Here is a 21175-nt window from a genome sequence, read left to right as displayed (position 1 = left end):
ATGAGGTCAGGGAGTCTGCTGTAGGCCAGCTCCTGAGCATCATCTAGAATCATGGTGGGCACATGGTATGCAATGAGTCTTTACTGAATTAATGAATGACTGAAATATGTCCAGAATGGGAAGAAGATTTCATTTACCCTCTGTATCAGGATGGAAACATTCCTTATTTAGAGGAAGCCTTCTATGAGCTTATCTACAAAAGCATTGACCCTAGCGCCGAACTCACTGGGAAGATCCTATAAGCAATGGGTGAGTCTTGCTTTCCAGCCAGGTATCTTTCCCACAGTAAAGGAGAACTTGACATATTGCAAGTCTGCTTGGGGTAAATTGTTGCTATAGTATAGTGACTATATGAAAATCAGTGCGTGTGATCCTGAAAAACTGAGAATCAGATTTTCTGTCCCAGTGACTACACCAAAGTACACAGTCTCCTTTGGGCCAAGTCTGAGCTGCCAAATAGCTGATGGTTTTTCTCTGACATCTTGAGTTCGACAACAGATGTTATGTAATTGAGTAGAAGCCACCGTCCCTGTATGTTTATTTTCTTATCTGAGAGATGAAGGGTCAGAACATGATATCCGAGGCCTTTGATGCTTTTCAGAAACAACAGAAGGAAGACTTCAGAGTTGAATAAAAACCCAGCAATTTAATTCAGGCTGTGTCAAGACAGAGCATTTCAAAGGAGTCAAAAATAGATCAGATCCAAAAGGATATAACCAACATTTAACTTTGTCTTTAAAAGAACAGGTGGATTGGGAAGCTTTGTGGTAAACTTAGTTTTTCTGGGAATTAATATAGTTATTATTATGATAAAAATAAGGCTAGTAAATTACCTACTAGGTTTGTACTTTTTTCTTCTACCAACTAGCACCCTAGAAAACTCCCCGTGGAGGAGCCAGAAGATTTAATTAAAAGAATTTTAAAGACCTGATGGAGGGAACTTAATCCCATATGATACTCAGGAAGCTGAGAATTTTATATAGTTTGTTAGTGGGTAATTTTGGGGGAAGGATAGGATCCTTGCCCCCTAGACTTTTATGAGGCAATGCATTTTTCAACATTCAGGGACTTTCTGGGTTTAGTACCAGAATGTGGCAGCAGACTTGAAGCTAATTTGACATCCCAAGTAGTAAATAGAGCCCATCCTTTATAGTATCCACTCTGAAATGTGAGGACGATCATATAATTTACTGTCCAAACCAGGTCACTTAAGTAGGAAGTGTCCACTTAGGTAGTACAAAATTGTACTATTTACAATCAAGCCCAACCCTGTCCCAGGATGTATGGTCATTTTACCCAGTGGAATTCAAAATTGTGCAGCAAAATCACCTAGAGGGCTTGTTAAAACACAGATTGCTAAGCTTCACTCCCAAAGTTTCATAATTCAGTAGTTCTGGGGTAAAAAATTTGCATATCTAACAAGTTCCCTGGTGATGTTGATGCATCTTGTCTTGGGTCACTTTAAGAACGACTGTTCTACCTAGAAGAGCTTGGCACTCTTGCACTGATGGTGTAATTTTCATTTGAAAGAAACTCTCCTTATTGTTCAGTCATCCTCTATTAGGCAGTCTTATGCAAGTGCAGATACCCATGAGGAAGGTGGCAGAGTAAGCTCATGTTGGCATCAGCGTGTCATCTCTGGACTGGTCTGTTATTGGTATGCCAGAGACTGCCCATGCTGCCAGGTTGAGACAGCTAACTTCCAAGGAAATGCGGAAACTGAATGAAATAAATGTGACTTCTGGTTTCTTACCATAAAGGCATTGGCCTAGGAAGCTTCAACACCTAAATTCACTCTGAAGGCAACAATATTCCTCTGTCCACACTTGACTTCAGAAGCATCTTAGATCTAGTGGCAAATAACCTTGACTGTTTTTTTCTTCCTTCTCTCCTCCCTCTCTCCTTCCTTCCTCCCATGCCCCCTTCTTCTGTTTTCCAGTGGTCTTATATATAATTACATATACATTTACCTTGAGGTCTTTATGATAGTGAAAACAAAATGATGTCAGCCATATTTACTCAATGCTTCCTGTCTTACTATGTTAAAGACTTGACATACATGATCTATTTGAGTCCTATAGCAGTTTTGTACTGATGTTATCAGCTTTACATCAGGGAATGGGACTCAGGGAGCTTGGTGGCCTGGCCTCCTACAAGGTAGTTACTTAGTAACTGGCTACTTAGTGTATGGATTCGTTGTTTTTTCCTTGTGGAAAGTCTTTTTGTTTTGTTTTAATTAATTTATTTACTTTTTAAATTTTCTTTTTTTGATTTACATCCAAATTAGTTAGCATATAGTGCAACAATGATTTCAGGAGTAGATTCTGTAATGCCCCTTACCCATTTAGCCCATCGCCTCTCCCATGCATTAGCTGTTTTAATGTGACACCCCCCACATTGAGTCTTCTGCCTTTGAGAGACTTTTTTTTTCCTTAATGTTTTTTTAAATGTTTATTTTTATTTTTGAGAGAGAGAGAGAGCACTAGTGGGCGAGGGGCAGAGAAAGAGGGAGACAGAGGACCCAAAGCCAGCTCTGTGCAGAGAGCCCAATGCGGGATTTGAACTCATGAGATCATGACCTGAACCGAAGTCAGACACTCAACCGACTGAGATACCCAGGTGCCCCAGGAGAGACTTTAATTTCTATTGCCGCCTTTCCCCCAACCCAACTGTTGTACTCTATTTAAAGATGTCAGAGATAGGGGCGCCTGGGTGGCTCAGTTGGTTGAGCGTCCAACTTTGGCTCGGGTCATGATCTCGCAGTTAGTGAGTTCAAGTCCCACATCGGGCTCTGTGCTGACAGCTCAGGGCCTGGAGCCTGCTTCTGATTCTGTATGTCCCTCTCTCTCTGCCCACCCCTGCTCTGTTTCTTTCTCTCTCTCTCTCTCTCTCTCTCTCTCTCTCTCTCTCTCTCGTCAAAAATAAATAAACATTAAAAACAAATTTAAAGAAAGATGTCAGAGATAGTTTTATGTTTTAATATAACTTCCCCCCCTAATATGTGTGCCTGATACTAGGTCGAACATTGTTATAGCCAGAGAATTATAAATACTATCCTCCAGGGGTGCCTGAGTAGCTCAGTTGATTGAGCAACTGACTTCAGCTCAGGTAGTGATGTTTGTGATCTCATGATTTTATGATCTTGTGATCAGTTTGTGAGTTTGAGCCCCACATGGAGCTCCCTGCTGTATGTGGTCAGCTCCCTGCTTCAGGTCCTCTTCAGATCCTCTGTTCCCTCCTTTTTCTCTGTCCTTCTCTTGCTTGTGCTGTCTCTCAAGAAATAAACATTTAAAAAATTAATTAAAAAAATACTATCCTACAAATGCATAGTTGAGGATGAAAGCAGTCCAAGAGGATTTTAGGACCTGCTGATTGGTGATTGGGTAGGGTGCGGTGGAAGGGGAGGGAGCAGGTGTAGCAGTGGTAAGTTTGGGCTGATTGAAACCCTGTGGCCTTTGGGAGCTGCCATGAATGGAATACCAGTGCCTTGCATGTGCTCAAGGGCTCAGGCTCACGGTGAGATCAGCTGGATGGTCTTCGTCAGGGTAGTGAATGCTCTTTACATGCTTCTTCAAGTGTGAGGTGGACACTATAATAGCTCAGTCAATGGCAATTCTTTCCCCACACCCTGCCCACTTCCCCTTATTGGGTCTTCATGCTTTGAGTATCTCATTTGTGCCCTCATTTCTTCCTTAGCACACTATAATGGATGCGATAACTTAGTTTATGTGTATGTTACCAGTTGTGTATGTGTGTGCATACGATTATTGTGTATTTATGGATTTTATTGGAGTATAAAATTTGTAGGCTCAAAAATGATGAAAGTATATTATTCTGATATTTTATGGTGAGTATATTATGTTTTCTTGTTTTTTTATAACTTACCAATGATATTTAAGTTTTGTAGTGCTAAAATTGTTTTCAAGTCTGTTTTTCTTAAGAAGAATATGTGAACTACAATGTGTGTGTTTTTTTAAACCAGTGTGATTTTTGATTGATTTTCTCCATAGGATTAGGTGTACTTTACCAAAAAAATTATTTCTGGGGGTACCTAGGTGGCTCAGTCAGTTGAGCATTGAACTCTTGATTTTGACTCAGGTTGTGATCTCCAGGTTTGTGGGATCCAGCCCTACATCGGGTTCCACGCTGACAGCGTGGAACTTGCTTGGAATTATATTTCCCTCTCTCCCTGCCCTTCCCCTGCTTTCTCTCTCTCTTCATGAAAAGAAATAAAAACTTAAAAAAAATATTTCTGGACTAGATGGATTGCATGAGATTGGTTGAATATGGTCACATTGTAGAATTGCCCTCTGTGTAATTTAAATTCAGAATGTTTAAAATATTTGAAATAATTTAGCTGATTAGTCATAAACCATAGTAAGTAGCATATTAACTCAATTTTTTTGCTATGCATAGGTGTTTTTGTAGCTTATAACTCTTTAAAGGCAAATAAATATCTTACTAGATGTTAGTAGGGTTACGTTATGCCAACACCAGCAAAGACACAGGCTTTTACCTTTATGAGTATATGTCCATACAGGTAATAACTGTGTTATCTGTGGACTCATGCAAGTACAAACAAACATTCACACTGACTTATATGTATAGTAATTATAGATTGTATAGTTCTTAGAGGCAATTTTGATACACGTTTACAACCTTTAAAAATGTTTGTCCTGCATAAATACCTTTAAGGCACTCTCTTTGATGTGTCTTCTTCACAGAATAACCCAAATTGGAAATCCTAAGTAGTCATCAATGATAAAATTTCAGATTTGGATCCCAGACTCAGTATGAGCAAATATAATCCCATAGCAACCAATTATAGTGCTCAAACAAAAAGCGACTTACTAAGAAAGGGGAATCATCTAGTGTTACCGGGCATTCTTGCCACCGAGCTCACAGATCATTTCTGTTCTCATAACACCACTCATACGCGCTCACGTTATCTCACAGAAAATCTGTTTCCTTACCTGTCTGCAGCCCTTGGACTGTGAGTCAAACAGCATTCATTTCAGAATATGTCTCAATATACACTCCAGAGAAAGTCTGTTACACGCAGAGTTCTTGCTCATCTTGAAGAACAGATGAGAATCAGGAACTTGACAGAAACCACAAAATAATGGGTCTCCTGTCACAGCTGAATTGGTCAGTCAGAATTTACTCACTGCTGCCAGGAAATGGAAACAGAAGAGAGATGTTTGAATCTCTGTGGGTGTCAGGCTGGCCTTTGTGCTACTTCTTTTCCTTCAGTGATCCAAAGTAACCCTGGCTTCCACCCCCCCCTCCCTTCTTGAAATATTCTACTTTTTTCAACATCACCACATCATTTGGCGAGTGAAGAGCTAGGCAACAATCTAAATAGATTTTCTTCTTAATCTTTGCCAGATCAACTTGCGGTAGTCCACAGTGGCAGCTGTGGTGGCTAAGACATGGTTCTGTCTGAAATACACTGGTAGGAGGAACTTGGCGACAGCCGCACAGTGTAACTAGCTGCTCACAAATAGGTGGTGATTGGGGTAGAATCAGCATTTGAGTAAATAAGCATTTTGACATCAGTGGCCACATGTGTTAGATAAGAGGTGCTGCCATTGTCACTTGTTCTCCACATTAATTTTTCCATATTTGAGCATTACTGACAGATCAGGAGTAGTACTTCAGGTAAACACATCGCTTGTTGACGTTTTGCTTGGCTTGTGCTGTTTGGAAGGCGAGAGGCAGGACCCACTTCCTATTTTTAGTTCAAGTTACCTGGTATAATTTGTCATGTCCTGAAGAGAGCTCCAGTACCTTTCCTATTGAACTAGAGTGTGCAGTTAGATTGAGAAGCACTCAGTGTTTGGGTGCAAAGCCCTTATCAAAGTGTGACTCAGTATCGGATAAGAAAGAAAGAAAACCATGACCTCTAATGTCCTTTATAAGACGCCTGAATACCAGGTGTGTTCACGCAGGTTGTTCTATTGCCAAATTATGGGCTCATGGTTTCGCTTATAAAGTTCAGTTTGCTTAAAAAACGTATAGATTAGCCGTCACAATAAATGTTAGCACTTGTTTATATGCCTCTGATAAACCAGGTGCTGTTCTAGATACTTCGTATGTACTATGTGGTAAGCAGTGTCCCAGACCCTGGAGATGGAGTTGTGACTCAGACCCAGGTCTCTTCCCTCATGAAGCACGGTTTCTTTTCTTATTTTGTGCCTCACAAACGATTGGTCCTTCATACGCTCAGCAGCGGCCCCAGGGGACCCACACATGGTTTAGGGAGACTGCCCACTATGGTCTGCGTGAGGGATCCATCCTTCTGTGCCGGTCGGGGCCCGTGCAGTGCTTGCTGCTGCCTGGACTGCTGGGGCTGAGAACACCTGTGTGCGTGGAGGCTCCAGGCTCGTTGGCTTCAGCTGCAACGAGCTGTGGTGGGTAAATAAATACATGGAGGTAGGGACTAGCCTTCAGAGCCTGGTTATTATTACCAGGCGCACTACAGAGCCCTTTGGATGTAAACATGACGCTGATTAAATGGATGATTTGGCACTAATAGTCTCTTAGCTGCAGCTCTGAAGACTTCCCTGATTTATAGCTGGAGGCACTGTTTATTCTCGCAGTCCCAGAAGCACCCGTTAATTGTCCCCTTGCTCTCTTATGCTGCTTGTAATCGCCATGGAGTGCACTACATACCTGTTACTGAGGGTGACTGGGAGGAAATGTAGTTAAATTCACTGGACCTGCTTGTTTTCCTCCTGGTACCAGGTCTTGCAAAGTCCAAGGCCAAGGAGATAGCCCTATATAGGTGGTCATGTGATGGCTGGTAGTCTAGATAAGTGAGGTAGATGGTGTGTAAGACCCAGAGGGATGAAGAAATGATGAAGTAGGGAGCTCGTGGCCCACCCATGGGGTCAGCTTCCATGGCTGGAGCTTGTCAGGGTCCAGTGTTGCCTCATCTGTGGATGAGCCAGTGCTGAGTGTATGGCCTGTTCTAAATGTGTTTTATGTGTTCCAACTCGCTGAGTTCTCACAACTCTGTGAGCTGGGTGGGTTCCATTCCTATCCCCTCCCCCGCCTTTTTTCTTAATAGATGAGGAAACAGGCACAGCGATCCTAAGTAAGTTTCCACAGTTCCTCCAGCTGGGATTTGGACTCCGGCAGAGCAGTTCTTGGATCTTGTGCTCTTGACTGTACTTTTAGGTCTCCCCCGATTTTGCACGTTGTTATCTAAATCAAAGACTTTTCAGATTAATATAAGTCTAAAAAAAACCTGACTCGTGGGAAGCCCGTTTGTGGCATTTGTCTATACTTGTATTGGCAGGTAGCAGGGCAAGATGGCATGGAGAGGACAGCTGGGGACTCAAGTGGAACATTCATTGCCAAAGACTGGATCAAACCACAGATGCACACTCACACACTCAGCTCAGAAGCACTTTCTTTGTATTAGATCCTTTTACAGCCAATTCCCATGGGAGCCATTTGAGGGGTAACCATGCCTGTGTTTACAGTGAGAAAATAGAGCCACAGCAACCTTAAGTTGTCCAAGCTAGTAGGTGGCAGGACTGGACTTTGCAGCTGGCCTTCAGAGCCACAGTCGAGGATTCCTTCCCCAGCCCTGTGAGTGTTTTTTAGAATCAGATGAATAGAGAACACAGATTTGTTAATTCACGAAGCATCTGAGAGTCCGGTACACCGGGACTGTCCTTGTTGGGAACACAAGAAAAGTGTATTTTCTCATCAAAAACTGCTGAGTGTAATCACACCGCATTTTAGTGTGAGATGAGGAACGCAAAGAGAGTGATGGCAGGCAGATGGCAGACTGCAGACGCCAGGGCCAGTGGTAGAGGCAGAGGGTAAGGCTTGGAATTGAGGGAAGATGAACATGTAAGCATCCAAGAAGAACTTGGTGAGTTATCTGTTCATCTTGTGTTCTTAAGACTGCATGTCTCAAGACAAATTGCCTTAGTAGAGTTTTGGGCCATGGGACCCAACTGATGGCGGCAAGGCCAGGTCTTGTGATTCATCTTTTCATGGTTGGGAGACTGTTGAAGGAAATACCCGGAGCTGCTACCTCTTCCTGCCCCCGGCCTCTGGACTGTCCCATTTGCCCTCTGCTTACCTAGCAGTTCTGATCTTTTTTTGTTGTTGTTTTGTTTTGTTTTAATGTTTATTATTTTTGAGAGAGAGAGAGAGAGAGAGAGGCGAGTGCAATTGGGGGAGGGTCAGAGAGAGAGAGAGAGAGACAGACAGACAGACAGACAGACAGACAGAGACGGAGAATCTGAAGCAGGCTCAGGCTCTGCACTGTCTCTCAGCACAGAGCCTGATGCGGGGCTTGAACTCACAAACTGCAAGATCATGTCCTGAGCTGAAGTGGATGCTTAACTGACTGAGCCACCCAGGTGCCCTAGTTGTGACTCTTTTGAAGTCATTGTTTGTTTCTATATCTGACTGGCCATCAACATCACCTGGTGAGCTTTAAAAATGCAAATTCCAAGACACTGCATCAAATAAACCAAATCAGAATCCTTGTGGTTTTGGTTGAGGAATCTATATTTTCAAATGTCTTCTGGTAAATCTGAAATGTGGCCAAGTGTGAGCATCCCTGCCTTCCTGTTTTGGAGCCTCTGATCATATAACACTTGGAGGAACTTTCATCTTCTGGGCAGATGCCCTACCTCTAGACCTGTTTTTCTGTTCAGCTCACTCCAGCTGCTGAGGTCCCCTTATATATAAGTTGTTGCTCTGGCTTTGGACACCCATGCAGATGTCTGCCCTGAGAGCAGAAATTTTGATGATCACAGTACCAGGAGGGTGGTGGTAATGAGGTGAGCTTTCATAGACGTAGTGAGAGAGAAAGACTAGAGCAGCCAAAGAGGAGGCGAAACCCAAGGAGGAAGGAAGGGTATCAAAAGGAGGCTTATGCAATGAAAACAATGTTGTCTGACTTCTCCTGAGGCCTTTTATATTTTATATTTTTATTTTTATAGTTTTATATTTCCGATCACTTCTCTCATCGGTTTTTTTCTCCACTGGGTGCAAATGAATGATGTAAATCTGTTCTTATACTGTCTGCTGTTACTCCCTGTTAGCAGAAAAGTCTTAAGAGTGGAGTCTTCCTTTTTCTGTGCACCTCACTGTGTCACCTAGGTTTTGGAAACTGGCCCCAGCCATCCCAGAATGTGGAGTTACGGGAAATATGGGCACATTTGTGGATGACTCAGCCTATTTCAACGCAGGAGTGCAGATTGGCCCTGCCGCCATTTTGTATTTCCTTGAGGTGTATCCCGGGCATTTTGTGGATATGCTTAAATGTGAAGACGATCTTGTACAGGTATTTCTCTCTTGGAATTGGAAATAAGTGTATTATTAAGGTTTGCAAAAGTGTTTTATCCTGACAAACTATTGATCATATCATTATGTATTTTTAAAATTAGATGTTTGTTATATTCAGCACCACTAGATACCAGGCTCAATACAAATATTAATGATCATATTAATAATAATAAAATAATAAGTAGGTAGAGGTCATGTTCCCTGGTTTCAGGATTCTTGCTATCAAAAAAAAAAAAAAAAAGAAACAAAAAGATTAAAAAAATGTTTTCTTCTGTACTGTTTGATTTATGCTGTATAATTCTGCAGCCCCTTCCCATTTCCTTTTTGGAACCCAAAGAGTACTGTATGACTTCATCCTGATAAATCTTTTTCTCAGAACTTTTCACATACCCTCGAGATGATGGCTACTACCACCCACATTCTCACAGACACATTTACATTTCCTTTCTCCAACATTGTTTCCAGGCTGGACTCTGTCTTTTCAGGACTAAGAATGGTTATATATAAATATCCCTTGTGTATTCGTACTACAAATAGAGTGGGATTAACGTAATCCCCAAATATGTCTGTTATTGTTTCCAGTCAGTTTCCATCCAGCTTGTTGTCAGCTGTCCTTAAAAGCTGACTTTGTTTCTTCTTGGTTCCATAAATGTCCTGTTTTGTTCCTTATCCCAAAATCTTTAAATAAGTACAGAAACAACTTTATTGTTAGTGCTTTATCCCAGATTTTCCTCATTTGCTTCTTTGCATGGTAACACACACTTGTGCACTTTGCTTTTTCTCAACATGCTGTCTTGGGGACTTAATCACATTAGCCTGGTAGAAATTCCTTGTTCTTTTTTCATAGCTCTTTAGTATTCCATAATTTATTTATTTGGTCCCTATTGATCGGCCCTTAGATAAGGAAGAACATTTTCAATGAATTTATTTTAAGCATAGCAGCTATTTACTGGGTTACATCATTAAAAAAAAAGTTGGGGTGCCTGAGTGGCTCAGTTGGTTGAGCGTCTGACTTTGGCTCAGGTCATGATTTCACAGTTCATGAGTTCGAGCTCCAGTCAGTTTATGAGTTTGAGCCCCATTTCGGAATCTGTGCTGACAGCTCAGAGTCTGGAGCCAGCTTTGGATTCTGTCTTTTTCTCTCTTTGCCCCTCCCCCACTTGTGCGCACGCTGTCGCTCTCTCTCGCTCTCTCTCGCTCTCTCTCGCTCTCTCTCGCTCTCTCAAAAACAAATAAACATTAAAAAATAAAAGTTTTTGCTGGCAAGTGGTTTATAGTTGTGTGTGCATGTTGGGGTGTGTGAATACATGTGGGATTCTACTGGACATTGAGAAATCTATTGATAAGAATTAGAGAGGATGTTAGTAAAAGGCCCTGTATGAACATTATATGAATTTACAGAGATATTTAAAGGAAGTAGGTTTGGAAGTGGCCCTCTGAAGGGGATGGTCTTTGGTTCTTACTAAATGGCTTTTTTATTTACAAATTGGGGTGAATTTCAATCTGGGATTTAAAAACATGGTGACAGCGAGCGTACCGTGGATAGAAAGTCAGCAAAGGTGGAGTGGGCCACAATGTGGAGGGTTCTAACTGTCATGCTGAGGAGGGAGGTCATAATTGAGAATGCCATGAATTTTTTGTTTTGTAGTAAAATGATTGTTGATGTACTTTAAAAAGTATAACCTGGCAGGAAAACTGAGTACAGACATGGCCTTTTTGTGTTTCTCTGTGTGAAGCATTAAATCCTGCCCAAGTCAGTGAATTGGTTTAGAGTGGTGGAGTGGTAGGAATTATGCCATTGAAACATACTTAGCCGGTTTTATTTGAAAACAATGCTTTTTGTTATTTTTTAACTTCTTGAAATGAGTGAATTAGATGGCAGTTGTGTACTTAGGTCTGAGAGTTATATTGGAGAAACAGACTTTTGGTACAATATGTCCACCTTCTGGTAGGATGACAGAAGTGACAGTTTATAACATGCATTGATATACACAATATTTACATATTGTGTAGATACTCTATGAAACCTCACTTGGGGGTGGCACTAATGGTGAGTCATGTGTTGAATACCTTGTCCCAATTAGTTGAAATCCTCAAATAGATTTTCTGTGTTGCTGGTATTAGATTGTGTTTGACCTTAAGAATCAGAAGGAATGAATTTCAGTTGATGTTATTAGCAAACAGTCAACATGGAGAACTTTAACTGTTAAAAGAAAACAAAAACTTCGGTGCGTGTATTTCCTCTTCTCTGTATATCTTGGAAAGATAATGAGGAAGTAGAAGAGGGCATTTTTTTACCCCATCTCCGCTTCTCTGCAATGCACCATTTCTGATAATCATCATTCTGCTTCCGTCTGCCCTTAAGACTTGCCTCAGTGGTCACTTTTCTGGAAGTGTCCCTGATACCTTGGTGGTGGTAGTATTCATCCCATGTGGCCTGTGTTTTTAAAACCTGCCCCGGCTAGCATGGGCTGTGGCTGTGCTTGCTGGTTTGTTTGGGTTGCCCCAGTGCCCACTACCATAGTAGGTGCTCAGAAGTGCGTGTTGAGTGAATGTGTGTTTCTAAAATATGGGGAGGCTGAGACTATCCACTACAGGATGCTCTAATTCTGTAGGTAAAAAGTTAGCTGATATAATTAATCTAAAACAAGGACTGTGACTATTTTTAATAATATTATCCTAGGGGTATCGTGTAAGTACTTCTGCATGGTTTTGAACTCCTTTTTGTAGGTTTCTGAGCCCCTGATCTGTATATTGATTCATCCTAGGTCAGGTGATTGAGAGGATTTATAAGACCATGTATTTAGTGCTGTAACTGCTCAGCTCTTTAGTAAATTGTTAGCACAGGTTAGGAAAATGAGCCTTGAGAAATCTTGAGAGTGGAATCATCGAGCAGGAATGAGACTTAAGAATGTAAAGAATTACTTCATTTCTGTTAGATAAACTTTCCCAGAGTTCTGATAAACCGATTGTACTTGCTCATGCTGTGTGTGATGTGTGTGGGAGGAGCTCATCCTAGCCAGTTTAGGGGAAGGCTTTGTGGGTAGTCTTCAGAGAATTTGAGCCTAACTGAAGTCAGAGGAAGTGTTGTGGGTGATCGCATGCAGTTTCTTTTTTCCAGTTTTCGCCCAAAGCGTAGGCCACACCTGAAAGTATGCGGTGTCAGCTTCTCTGCCCAGCACGCCAATGTTAGCTGAGCATATTTGTTTGTCCTTCTGGATTGTGTGAGGATTGTGTGATTGTCCCTGGCAATTTAATTTCCTCAGCAGCAGGACTGAGAAATTCTTTGTGGTTTTAGGCAATTCATGCTGCAGAGAGCTGCATATCTCTTTAGTTAATAATTTGAGCACAGCAGTGATTCTCCCTCTGTTTTGTGTGGACCAGTCGGCGTAATCATAACAAAAGAGTCAGTGTGGCCAAGTTTCTCTGTTTTGTACTTGCTGCTACCCTATGATCCTCAAGGATCACTAGGCGCGTTAAATGAGGACATTTGGCTAGGCTTGTGTGACTTCATCATGACCTGAAGGCTAGTTTGGAACCTCTGTTCCTCTGGAACAGGGTGGGGCTTCATCAACCTCTTTCAGAAGCCTTACAGACTTCCTGCAGGCGGCGTTGATCTAATCCTGCTGTGAAAGTTAGCTGACACCTGGGCCCTCTTGTGGCTCTGCCTCCTGACCAGACTGTTGAGTGTCTCCATGGAAGCCTTTGCCTGAGAAGGGTGAATGCAGCCTCTGTCTCAAATGGGTTGAAATCCTCCCAATCATAAAATTTGCTCTTAATAGTTGATAGTGCTAAGAAAGATACATGGTGGTCTTGCTGTGAAAGAAAGAGTTTAGACTAGAATTAGATAATGTGTTCATTAAGCAAAAGCAAACAAAAATACTCCATTTGGGTAGGCTGTGTTCTTTCTTGTGGCATTATGCAAAACTGCTAGCAACAAATACTAACCTAGAAAACATCATCTGCACTTCCAGGAAGCATCCATTAGAGAGTTTTTGTTGACTCCAGGGGTTCAGTTTTCGTTAGTAAACTTGGTGGAAGAAGCTTCACGTTGGGGGCTTCTTGTTGATGTGATGACTGGATTCCTTGAGTTCTTTTCCCTTGTCCTAAGTAGCTTGTTTAACTAAAATATAAAAATCACAACAAAATCATATTGTAGACACAAATTTTGTTATGTGTCACTAGCATGGGGGCCATATGTCCTGGTTTGCCCACACTGTGCCTGTATACACCTGTTGTGTCAGCTCCATAAGTGAGACTTAAACTCTCAAAAGTATCCAGGTCTTGACAGTGAGTTATATGCTCATCTTAATTATGAGAGAATGAAATGATCAAATAAGCATAATTGATGGGCTTCACTTAACATCCTCTTCTCTCAATAGTTTTGTCTTTCATGTTTATTAGATAAATTATTGGAGCTTTGGTTGAGAGACCTTCTCAACTTAAAACCAAGCTTTATTTGCAGTATTGATGGAGTTTATTCCTGTTAATTACATTTGGTGGCATAAATAATTAGCAAGGATTTTGGTAGTATCAGTAGTAACCTTGAGGTATTTCGTTTCAGTATTGAGCCATGATTAAGACCAGAGCTTCTGGAATCACATTGGCAGAGTCTGGACCCAAGAAACCGCATTTTTGAACTGTGTGACCTTGGAAATATTATTGAACCTCTTCATTTCTAACATGGGGGTAATGCTAGGGCTTCCTCGTGTTTTGGGGATGAAATGGGTGGATTTAGGACTAAGAACAGTGCTTGGTGCATAGGGAGTACCCAATAAATGTTAGTTTTATTTCATTAGAAAATAATTATTCAGTGTTGGGGCATCTGGGTGACTCCTCTGGTTGAGCATCAGACTTGATTTTGGCTGAGGTCAGTATCTCAAAGTTCATGAGATTGAGCCCCATGTTGGGCTCTGTGCTATCAGCACAGAGGTTGGGATTCTCTTTCTCCCTCCCTCTCTGCCCCACCCTTGCTTGCTCTTTCTCAAAATAAATAAATAAATAAACTTAAAAAAAATAACCATTAGTGCTAAAAGTACTAGAAAACAGTTTGCATGGGACTGGGAAGGAGCAGAAAACTCAAGGCCTCAAGCAGTAATGCCATTAGTTTAAAGTCCTGGCAGTGGCTGATTTTCTTCCCTCAGTGTGACACACGGTTGGGATTCAGGTCTGTCTTGCTCCCAAATCTTTGCTTGTCCCTGAGACCACACAACCTCCCTCTGGGTCTGAGCTAAGCTGAGTGCAGGGCCAGGTGGGACAGAGACATGGACTGGCCATATCTGAGGGTGGATGGGCAGAATTGGGTGCAGAGTTGTTAATGGGAGTGAGGGAAGGAGGGGCTCATAGGATGACTCCGATTTCTAGTTCAGGTGCCTGGGTGGGTGGTAGTGCTGTTAATTGAGCTTAAGGGTAAGGTGCCTTCCTGACATGGGAAGAGAAAGTGATGCAGTCCCTGTAGCCGAGTGGCCTCCTGGCTTCTAACCTGCTACTATCCCTTCACTTCCCAGCCATGTTTCCTTAAGCATGTCTTAGTTTCCTCATCTGTAAAGTGGAGATAATAGCTACTTCTTGTTGTGGGAAGTAAAAATTTTATGTAAGGTCCTTGGGACAGTGACTGGGTAAGCATTATGTAAGACTTAGTCATCATTATTATTATCTTTATTTTATTTTTTATTTAAAAATATATTTTTTAACATTTATTTTGAGAGACAGAACGTGAGCAGGGGAGGGGCAGAGAGAGACGGAGACACAGAATCCGAAGCAGGCTCCAGGCTCTGAGCTGTCAGCACAGAGCCCGACGTGGGGCTTAAACTCATGAACCAGGAGATCATGACCTGAGCTGAAATCGGCTGCTTAACCAACTGAGCCACACTTGCAACCCTTTATTATCTTTATTTTTTTAATTTTTTAAATTTCTTTTCACTTTAGGATTTCATTTATTTGAAATGTGTACTATAAGATTATCTTTCAAGAGAAAAGACAGGTAACACATGTTTTTGTACCAGAAAGCATCCATGGTAATGTATTGGTTACTACTTATTATTATTACTTAAACAATGACCTAGTTTAAGTGAGGTAAAATATAACTAGTACATACTAAGCACATAAAAGTGCTCAATAACATTAATTCTTTTTTTCCCCCCACTGTTAAAGAATCTGCTATCTATCTACCTATCTATCTATAACTTTACATCCAAATTAGTTAGCATATAGTGCAGCAGTGATTTTAGGAGTAGATTCCTTAGTGCCCCTTACCCATTTAGCCCATCCCCACCTCCCACACCTCCTCCAGTAACCCTCTGTTTGTTCTCCATATTTATGAGTCTCTTACGTTTTTCCCCCTCCCTGTTTTTATATTATTTTTGTTTCCCTTATGTTCATCTGTTCTGTGTCTTAAAGTCTCCTACGAGTGAAGTCATATGATATTTGTCTTTCTCTGACTAATTTCACATAGCATAATACCCTCCAGTTCCATCCATGTAGTTGCAAATGGCAAGATTTCATTCTTTTTGATTGCTGACTAATACTCCATTGTATATATATCCCACATCTTCTTTATCCATTCATCCATCGATGGACATTTGGGCTCTTTCCAAACTTTGGCTATTGTTGATAGTGCCGCTATAAACATTGGGGTGCATGTGTCGCTTTGAAACAGCATATGTGCACCCCTTGGATAAATACCTAGTAGTGCAATTGTTGGGTAGTAGGGTAGTTCTATGTTTAGTTTTTCGAGGAACCTACAAACTGTTTTCCAGAGTGGCTGCACCAGCTTGCATTCCCATGTTATCTTTATTTTTAACCTGCTATTTTAAGGGTATCTATGGGGTATACATAGCTGTCTTTCAAATAGCATTTGCAGAGAACATATTAGACTTCGAAGTAGGCCTTTTTTTTTTTTTAATGTTTGTTTATTTTTGAGAGTGAGAGAGTATGAGCAAGGGAGAGGCAGAGAGAGAGAGAAGGTGACACAGAATCCAAGGCAGGCTTCAGGCTCTGAGCTGCCAGCACAGAGCCCAACGTGGGGTTTGAACTCATGAACCACGAGATCACGACCTGAGCCAAAGTCGGATGCTCAACCGACTGAGCCACCCAGGTGCCCTCAAAGTAGGCATCTAATGAAGCTTGCATATAGACTTGGAAGAGGTGAGAATAAAAAAAACCTGCCATATTATTTATGACTAATACCTTATCCCTCCCAAATTTGTTTAGGCCTTGTTGGTATCTCAAAACCTGGGTTTTTTATTTTGCTTGAAACCTTGAACATATTCTCTCTGTGCGCTGATGGTTTAAGAACCTGGATCAGGGTTCTCAATGTAGGCAATACAATCAGGAGGCCAGTTTGTCAAATTTGGAGCTGTTGTTATTGTTGCCATTGTTTTGTCTCAGTATTTGGTGGAATGTGATTTTAGAAAACTATCACAGGTTAAGAGACCGAGTCACATTCATTATACTAAATCCATTAGCTCTGGTTACACATGCTGTGTGTTTGTCTGCGTATGTGTGTAGGTAAACAAGTCCAGAGTGTTATTGGAAAGTCTCGTTTATAACATTTAAACTCAGACATGGAACAGGAAGCTCTGGGAAATCTGGTGACTGTTCTGGTCCCTTGTTCATAAGTTAGGCTGATTCAATCAGACATGCAGCTCACTGCTGAGAGATGCTGTGGAGACTGTCCACACCTCAGCCACTGGGTATTCTCTGGCATCATTCAGAGAGAAATTGGCCACTTCACTTATGTTAAGAACGTTTGCCTATGAAACGGTGTGAAATAAAGGAATTTCCAATTTAAGTCCGTATCTTGAGTTTTTAAATAAGAAGAAAAAAGTGTGTGGTCTAACAGCTATGTTATGCCATTTTTGTCATTTTAGATGATTTCTTATCATTGTGGTTTAGAAGATAAACTGAGAATATTCAAAATGTAAGTTGCCATTTGAATACCTGAATTTCTTAATGAATTAAAAATTTTACAGACAGGTCTTATTTCTTCCACTTCAACTCTACTAGGATTTTGTGTACTTTTGAAACTAGAGAAAAATTATTTTTAATTAAAAAATTTTCTGTGTGTCAGTTGGGAAAGAATAGTCAATTTTTGTATTTTTCCTCCCCATGAAATTCATGTGTATTTTACTGTTTACTGTTGGCCTTTTTACATCTCTAAGACAGCTTCTTGTAGGTCTCAATTACTCTTTTCAGACATTTCCATTGTACATTTTTCTAGGCAGCTCTGGGACTGTTTTGTGTGTGTGTGTGTGTGTGTGTTTCTGTGTGGTGGGGGGGAGGGTGTGCGTGTCCATAGCACTAAAGATGACTCTAGGGAAGGCCTGGCACTTTTTATACATGCTGTATATAGGACACAGGTTTTCTTCAGTTGTTTAATGAATGTTAACCACTAGATGGTACTAGAGGGCTGGGGGGGGGGGGGAGGGAATGTTAAATAATTGCCTCTACCAGATGCTTGTATTATGTTGAAATTTGAAAATGTTGACCTTAAGAAATATTTGCTTTCAAATTTTATTGAATGTTGAAAGATTATTTTATTTTTCATCATGATACGTGTACTCTTTAAATCCTTACCTCCTATGTCCCTCATCCCCCCAACCACCTCCCCTCTGGTAACCATTGGTTTGTTCTCTGTAGTTAGGAGCCTGTTTCTTGGCTTGGCTCTCTCTTTTTTCCTTTTGCTCATGTGTTTTGTTTCTTAAATTCTGCATATGAGTGAGATAGATATTTGTCTTTCTCTGACTCACTTATTTCACTTAGCATTATAGTCTCTAGTAGCTTGCCCTTATTGTTGCAAATGGTAAGATTTTATTGTTTTTATGGTTAATATTCCATTGTGTATATATACCACATCTTCTTTATTCATGTCTTGCTGGACACTTGAGCTGTTCCCATAATTTGGCTATTGTAAATAATGCTGCAATAGACATAGGGGTGCATGTATCCCTTTGAATTAGTGTTTTTATATTTTTGGTGTAAACACCCAGTAGTGCAATTCCTGGATCATAAAGTAGTTCTATTTTTAATTTTTAAAGGAAGCTCCATACTGATGCCCACAGTGGCTGCGCCAGTTTGCCTTCCCACCAACAGTACAAGAGGGTTCCTTTCTTTCCACATCCTCACAAACACCTGTTATTTCTTGTGTTTTTGATTTTAGCCATTCTGACAGGTGTGAGGTAATACCTCTTTGTCCTTTTGATTTGCATTTCCCTGATGATGAGAGATGTTGAGCATCTTTTCAGTTGAACGATTATTTTAAATAACCTGTTGCACAATTTTTTTCAACATTGTATGTCCCTAATTCCCTAGTAAGTATTTATTAATTTGCTAGCTATTGTCTTAATGGCTTTTAGTCTGAGGGAAACCAGTATTTATAAAATTGAAGTGATCCCCAAACCTTATTTTGTACTTGTTTTCTGATTTTCTTTCTGTAATATATCACTTTTCGTTATTTTTTCCTAGTAGATCACATTTCCTTGTGGTCATCATACATTTCTTTCTGTTTAGGCCGTGCTGTCTTTGGCGCATGAGTCTGTGTGCATGTGGAGATACAATTTTGCCTTAGCTATTTAATACAAATTTATAGATTTTCATGGTGACTATTACCTTGATTGTTTCGCTGAGAAAATACTGGAACACTATCTGGAAATGAGAATTGAATAGTGTAAATAGTTTAATGAATGTAACAGAGTTAGTAATACACACACCAGAAGATTTCCTACAAGATCAGTTTCTTGAATGTAAGTTTTAGGAATTATAGAAATATTTGTTTTCAGAAAATCTCTGAGTATGTTTCTCATCTGCATAAAAGGAGAATTAACTATGTTACTTACTGCAGCCTGAGAGAATCCTGAAATACTGAATATGATCCTGAAACTTTATGTAAGAAATTCTAGATTTCAAATGATTTTCAATTAATTTGTAAAAACAGCCAAATCGGTTCTTGTTTTCTTCAATATTAATGTAATTTTTTTATTAATCTCTGAATCTTGCACAATATTTCATATTATTCCTATTGATGTTTATCTTACTAATGTAGATGATTCATTCTTGGTTGGCCTGGAAAGTAATTTTTGTGTCCACGGTGTGGGTATCTATGTAAAATAGAAACATGATAATATTGATTTTTTTTGTAACATGACTCTTTAAAATACCTGAATAATGCTTTCTTGCAATTTATTTTCCTAATCCTGTGTGTTAAGATGTCCCATTGATTTACTAAGATCATTTTAGAGAATAAAACCATCATCACTTTAATGTGCCCACTAACTATACAGCAGTCTTATTTTAGAAACATTAGAATGGGATTGAAAATATTTTAAGTCCTCTTAGAATTGAGGTCTGAATTAGAGGATTAAATAAACTCTGGGGTAGAGAAGTGTTTGTTAATTCCAGAATGCTAAATGGAACAATTTGGTGCTATTAAAGATGGTAGGTTTTTAGTATTTTGGAGGATTCTGTGGTGACCTGGATTTAACAGCATACACAATTACAGTGAACGGGGTAATATCATTTTGAGGTTTTTGACTGTGAGTTGTCATATAGTGGAGAGAAATGGGACATGGGGAGGACAAGACACATTATTCTGAGAAAATTTTCACAACCATAGTGTTGCTCCTTTTTATATAGCATAACTGTAACTCAACCTAGACATTATGGGGAGAATGGAGGAATAAATTAGCCTTTCAAAGTGCCTTTTCACATCAGCTGATCTAAACATAGTTATCTTAACCTGGCTAGTGGTACACAGTGCGGGGAGGGGTGGCTATGTAAATGACCTAATGAGGGGTTATTAATTCATGTGCCAGAGTGCCCCTGGAATTTATGGAATTGGAATCTGGATGGACAGATGGACATTTCAGTAGAGGTCCTCAGATAATTTTTTAATCACTTTGCTACCAATCCCTCTGCCAAATCTGACTCACCTACTAGGAACTTAGCAGTCCCTGAATTGTGTTTGTGATGGTAGTCACTGTCAGTCTGTGTTATTCTTGTGCCCTTATTTCCACTCACTTTAGCTTTTAGAATTGTGTAGATGGTCTACAAGAGTCTAATAAAGCATCACACTTTATTATGCATGTGTGTGCTTTGTCTCTGGTGACCATAGTGTCCTCTCTTTGTCAGCAAATTGACAAACGTGCCTTCAGTTCTCCTGTTTTAATGCTTGCCCCACTCCTCACACAGTGTGAGCAACAAATCAGGCACTTGCTATGCTCAAGCAGCTGAAGGCTTTGAAATCTATGAAGGTTCAAGGGTTTTTCTTGAAGAAGAAAATCTTGTAAGATTTAAAAGATTACCCTTGTCCTTTTTTGACTTAATTTATTGAACTCTATCCTTCAACTTAAAGTGATATTTTTAAACTAATGATAACACTATTAAAGGTAGGATTATAACTAAAAGGAAAGAATGATTTGCTAAAAGTTTTTCTAAAATAAAGACTATTAAATGGTTTTTGTTTACAAGCCACATATACTTGATTATTAACCAAGCTTCCATATTCTCTTTTTTTAACCCAGGAGGATTTAGCAGCATAGCAATATAATAATGGCAAATGTCGTGTTTTATCCAAGATCCACTTGTCTTCATAGCTAGTTTTTCTTTTTTGAAATAGCCTAAGTTTAAAATCAGTCAGTTGAATTCAGCCTTTCAAATACATTGCTTAAGAAATATAGTTAAATCTCTTCCCTCCTCCTCCACACTACACAGTTTTTTCTGATGTGCACAGACATTGATGAATACATTGAAGGGCAGATTGCCCGAGGTCCTACATATTCATAAATGGAAGGTCACAGGGCCTAGCAATTAATACGCACTTAAAATTATCAGACAAAAATGATCCCAAATCTTAAACCCT

General features: G+C 40.2%; 2 protein-coding genes across 4 annotated transcripts in view; one reads left to right on the top strand and one right to left on the bottom strand.

Moving 5' to 3' along the window:
- The window catches only part of MED12L (mediator complex subunit 12L), a 335495-nt gene that overhangs the window by 178555 nt on the left and 135765 nt on the right, over positions 1 to 21175 (top strand).
- P2RY14 (purinergic receptor P2Y14) overlaps positions 1 to 21175 on the bottom strand; it is a 77933-nt gene that overhangs the window by 50774 nt on the left and 5984 nt on the right. For 2 of the 3 annotated variants that reach the window (XM_045037433.1, XM_045037434.1), the window contains exon 1: positions 4974 to 5405. The gene's annotated coding sequence lies outside the window, so the exon portion shown is untranslated. Of the gene's footprint in view, positions 1 to 4973; positions 5406 to 13266; positions 13442 to 21175 lie in introns of those variants that run through there. The other variant, XM_011286176.4, reaches the window with a different exon arrangement.

Source organism: Felis catus, chromosome C2 (genome assembly GCF_018350175.1).
Source record: "Felis catus isolate Fca126 chromosome C2, F.catus_Fca126_mat1.0, whole genome shotgun sequence".
NCBI lineage: Eukaryota > Metazoa > Chordata > Mammalia > Carnivora > Felidae > Felis > Felis catus.
The sequence above is the reverse complement of the archived record's forward strand: the minus strand, read 5'-3'. Positions and strand labels throughout refer to the sequence as shown.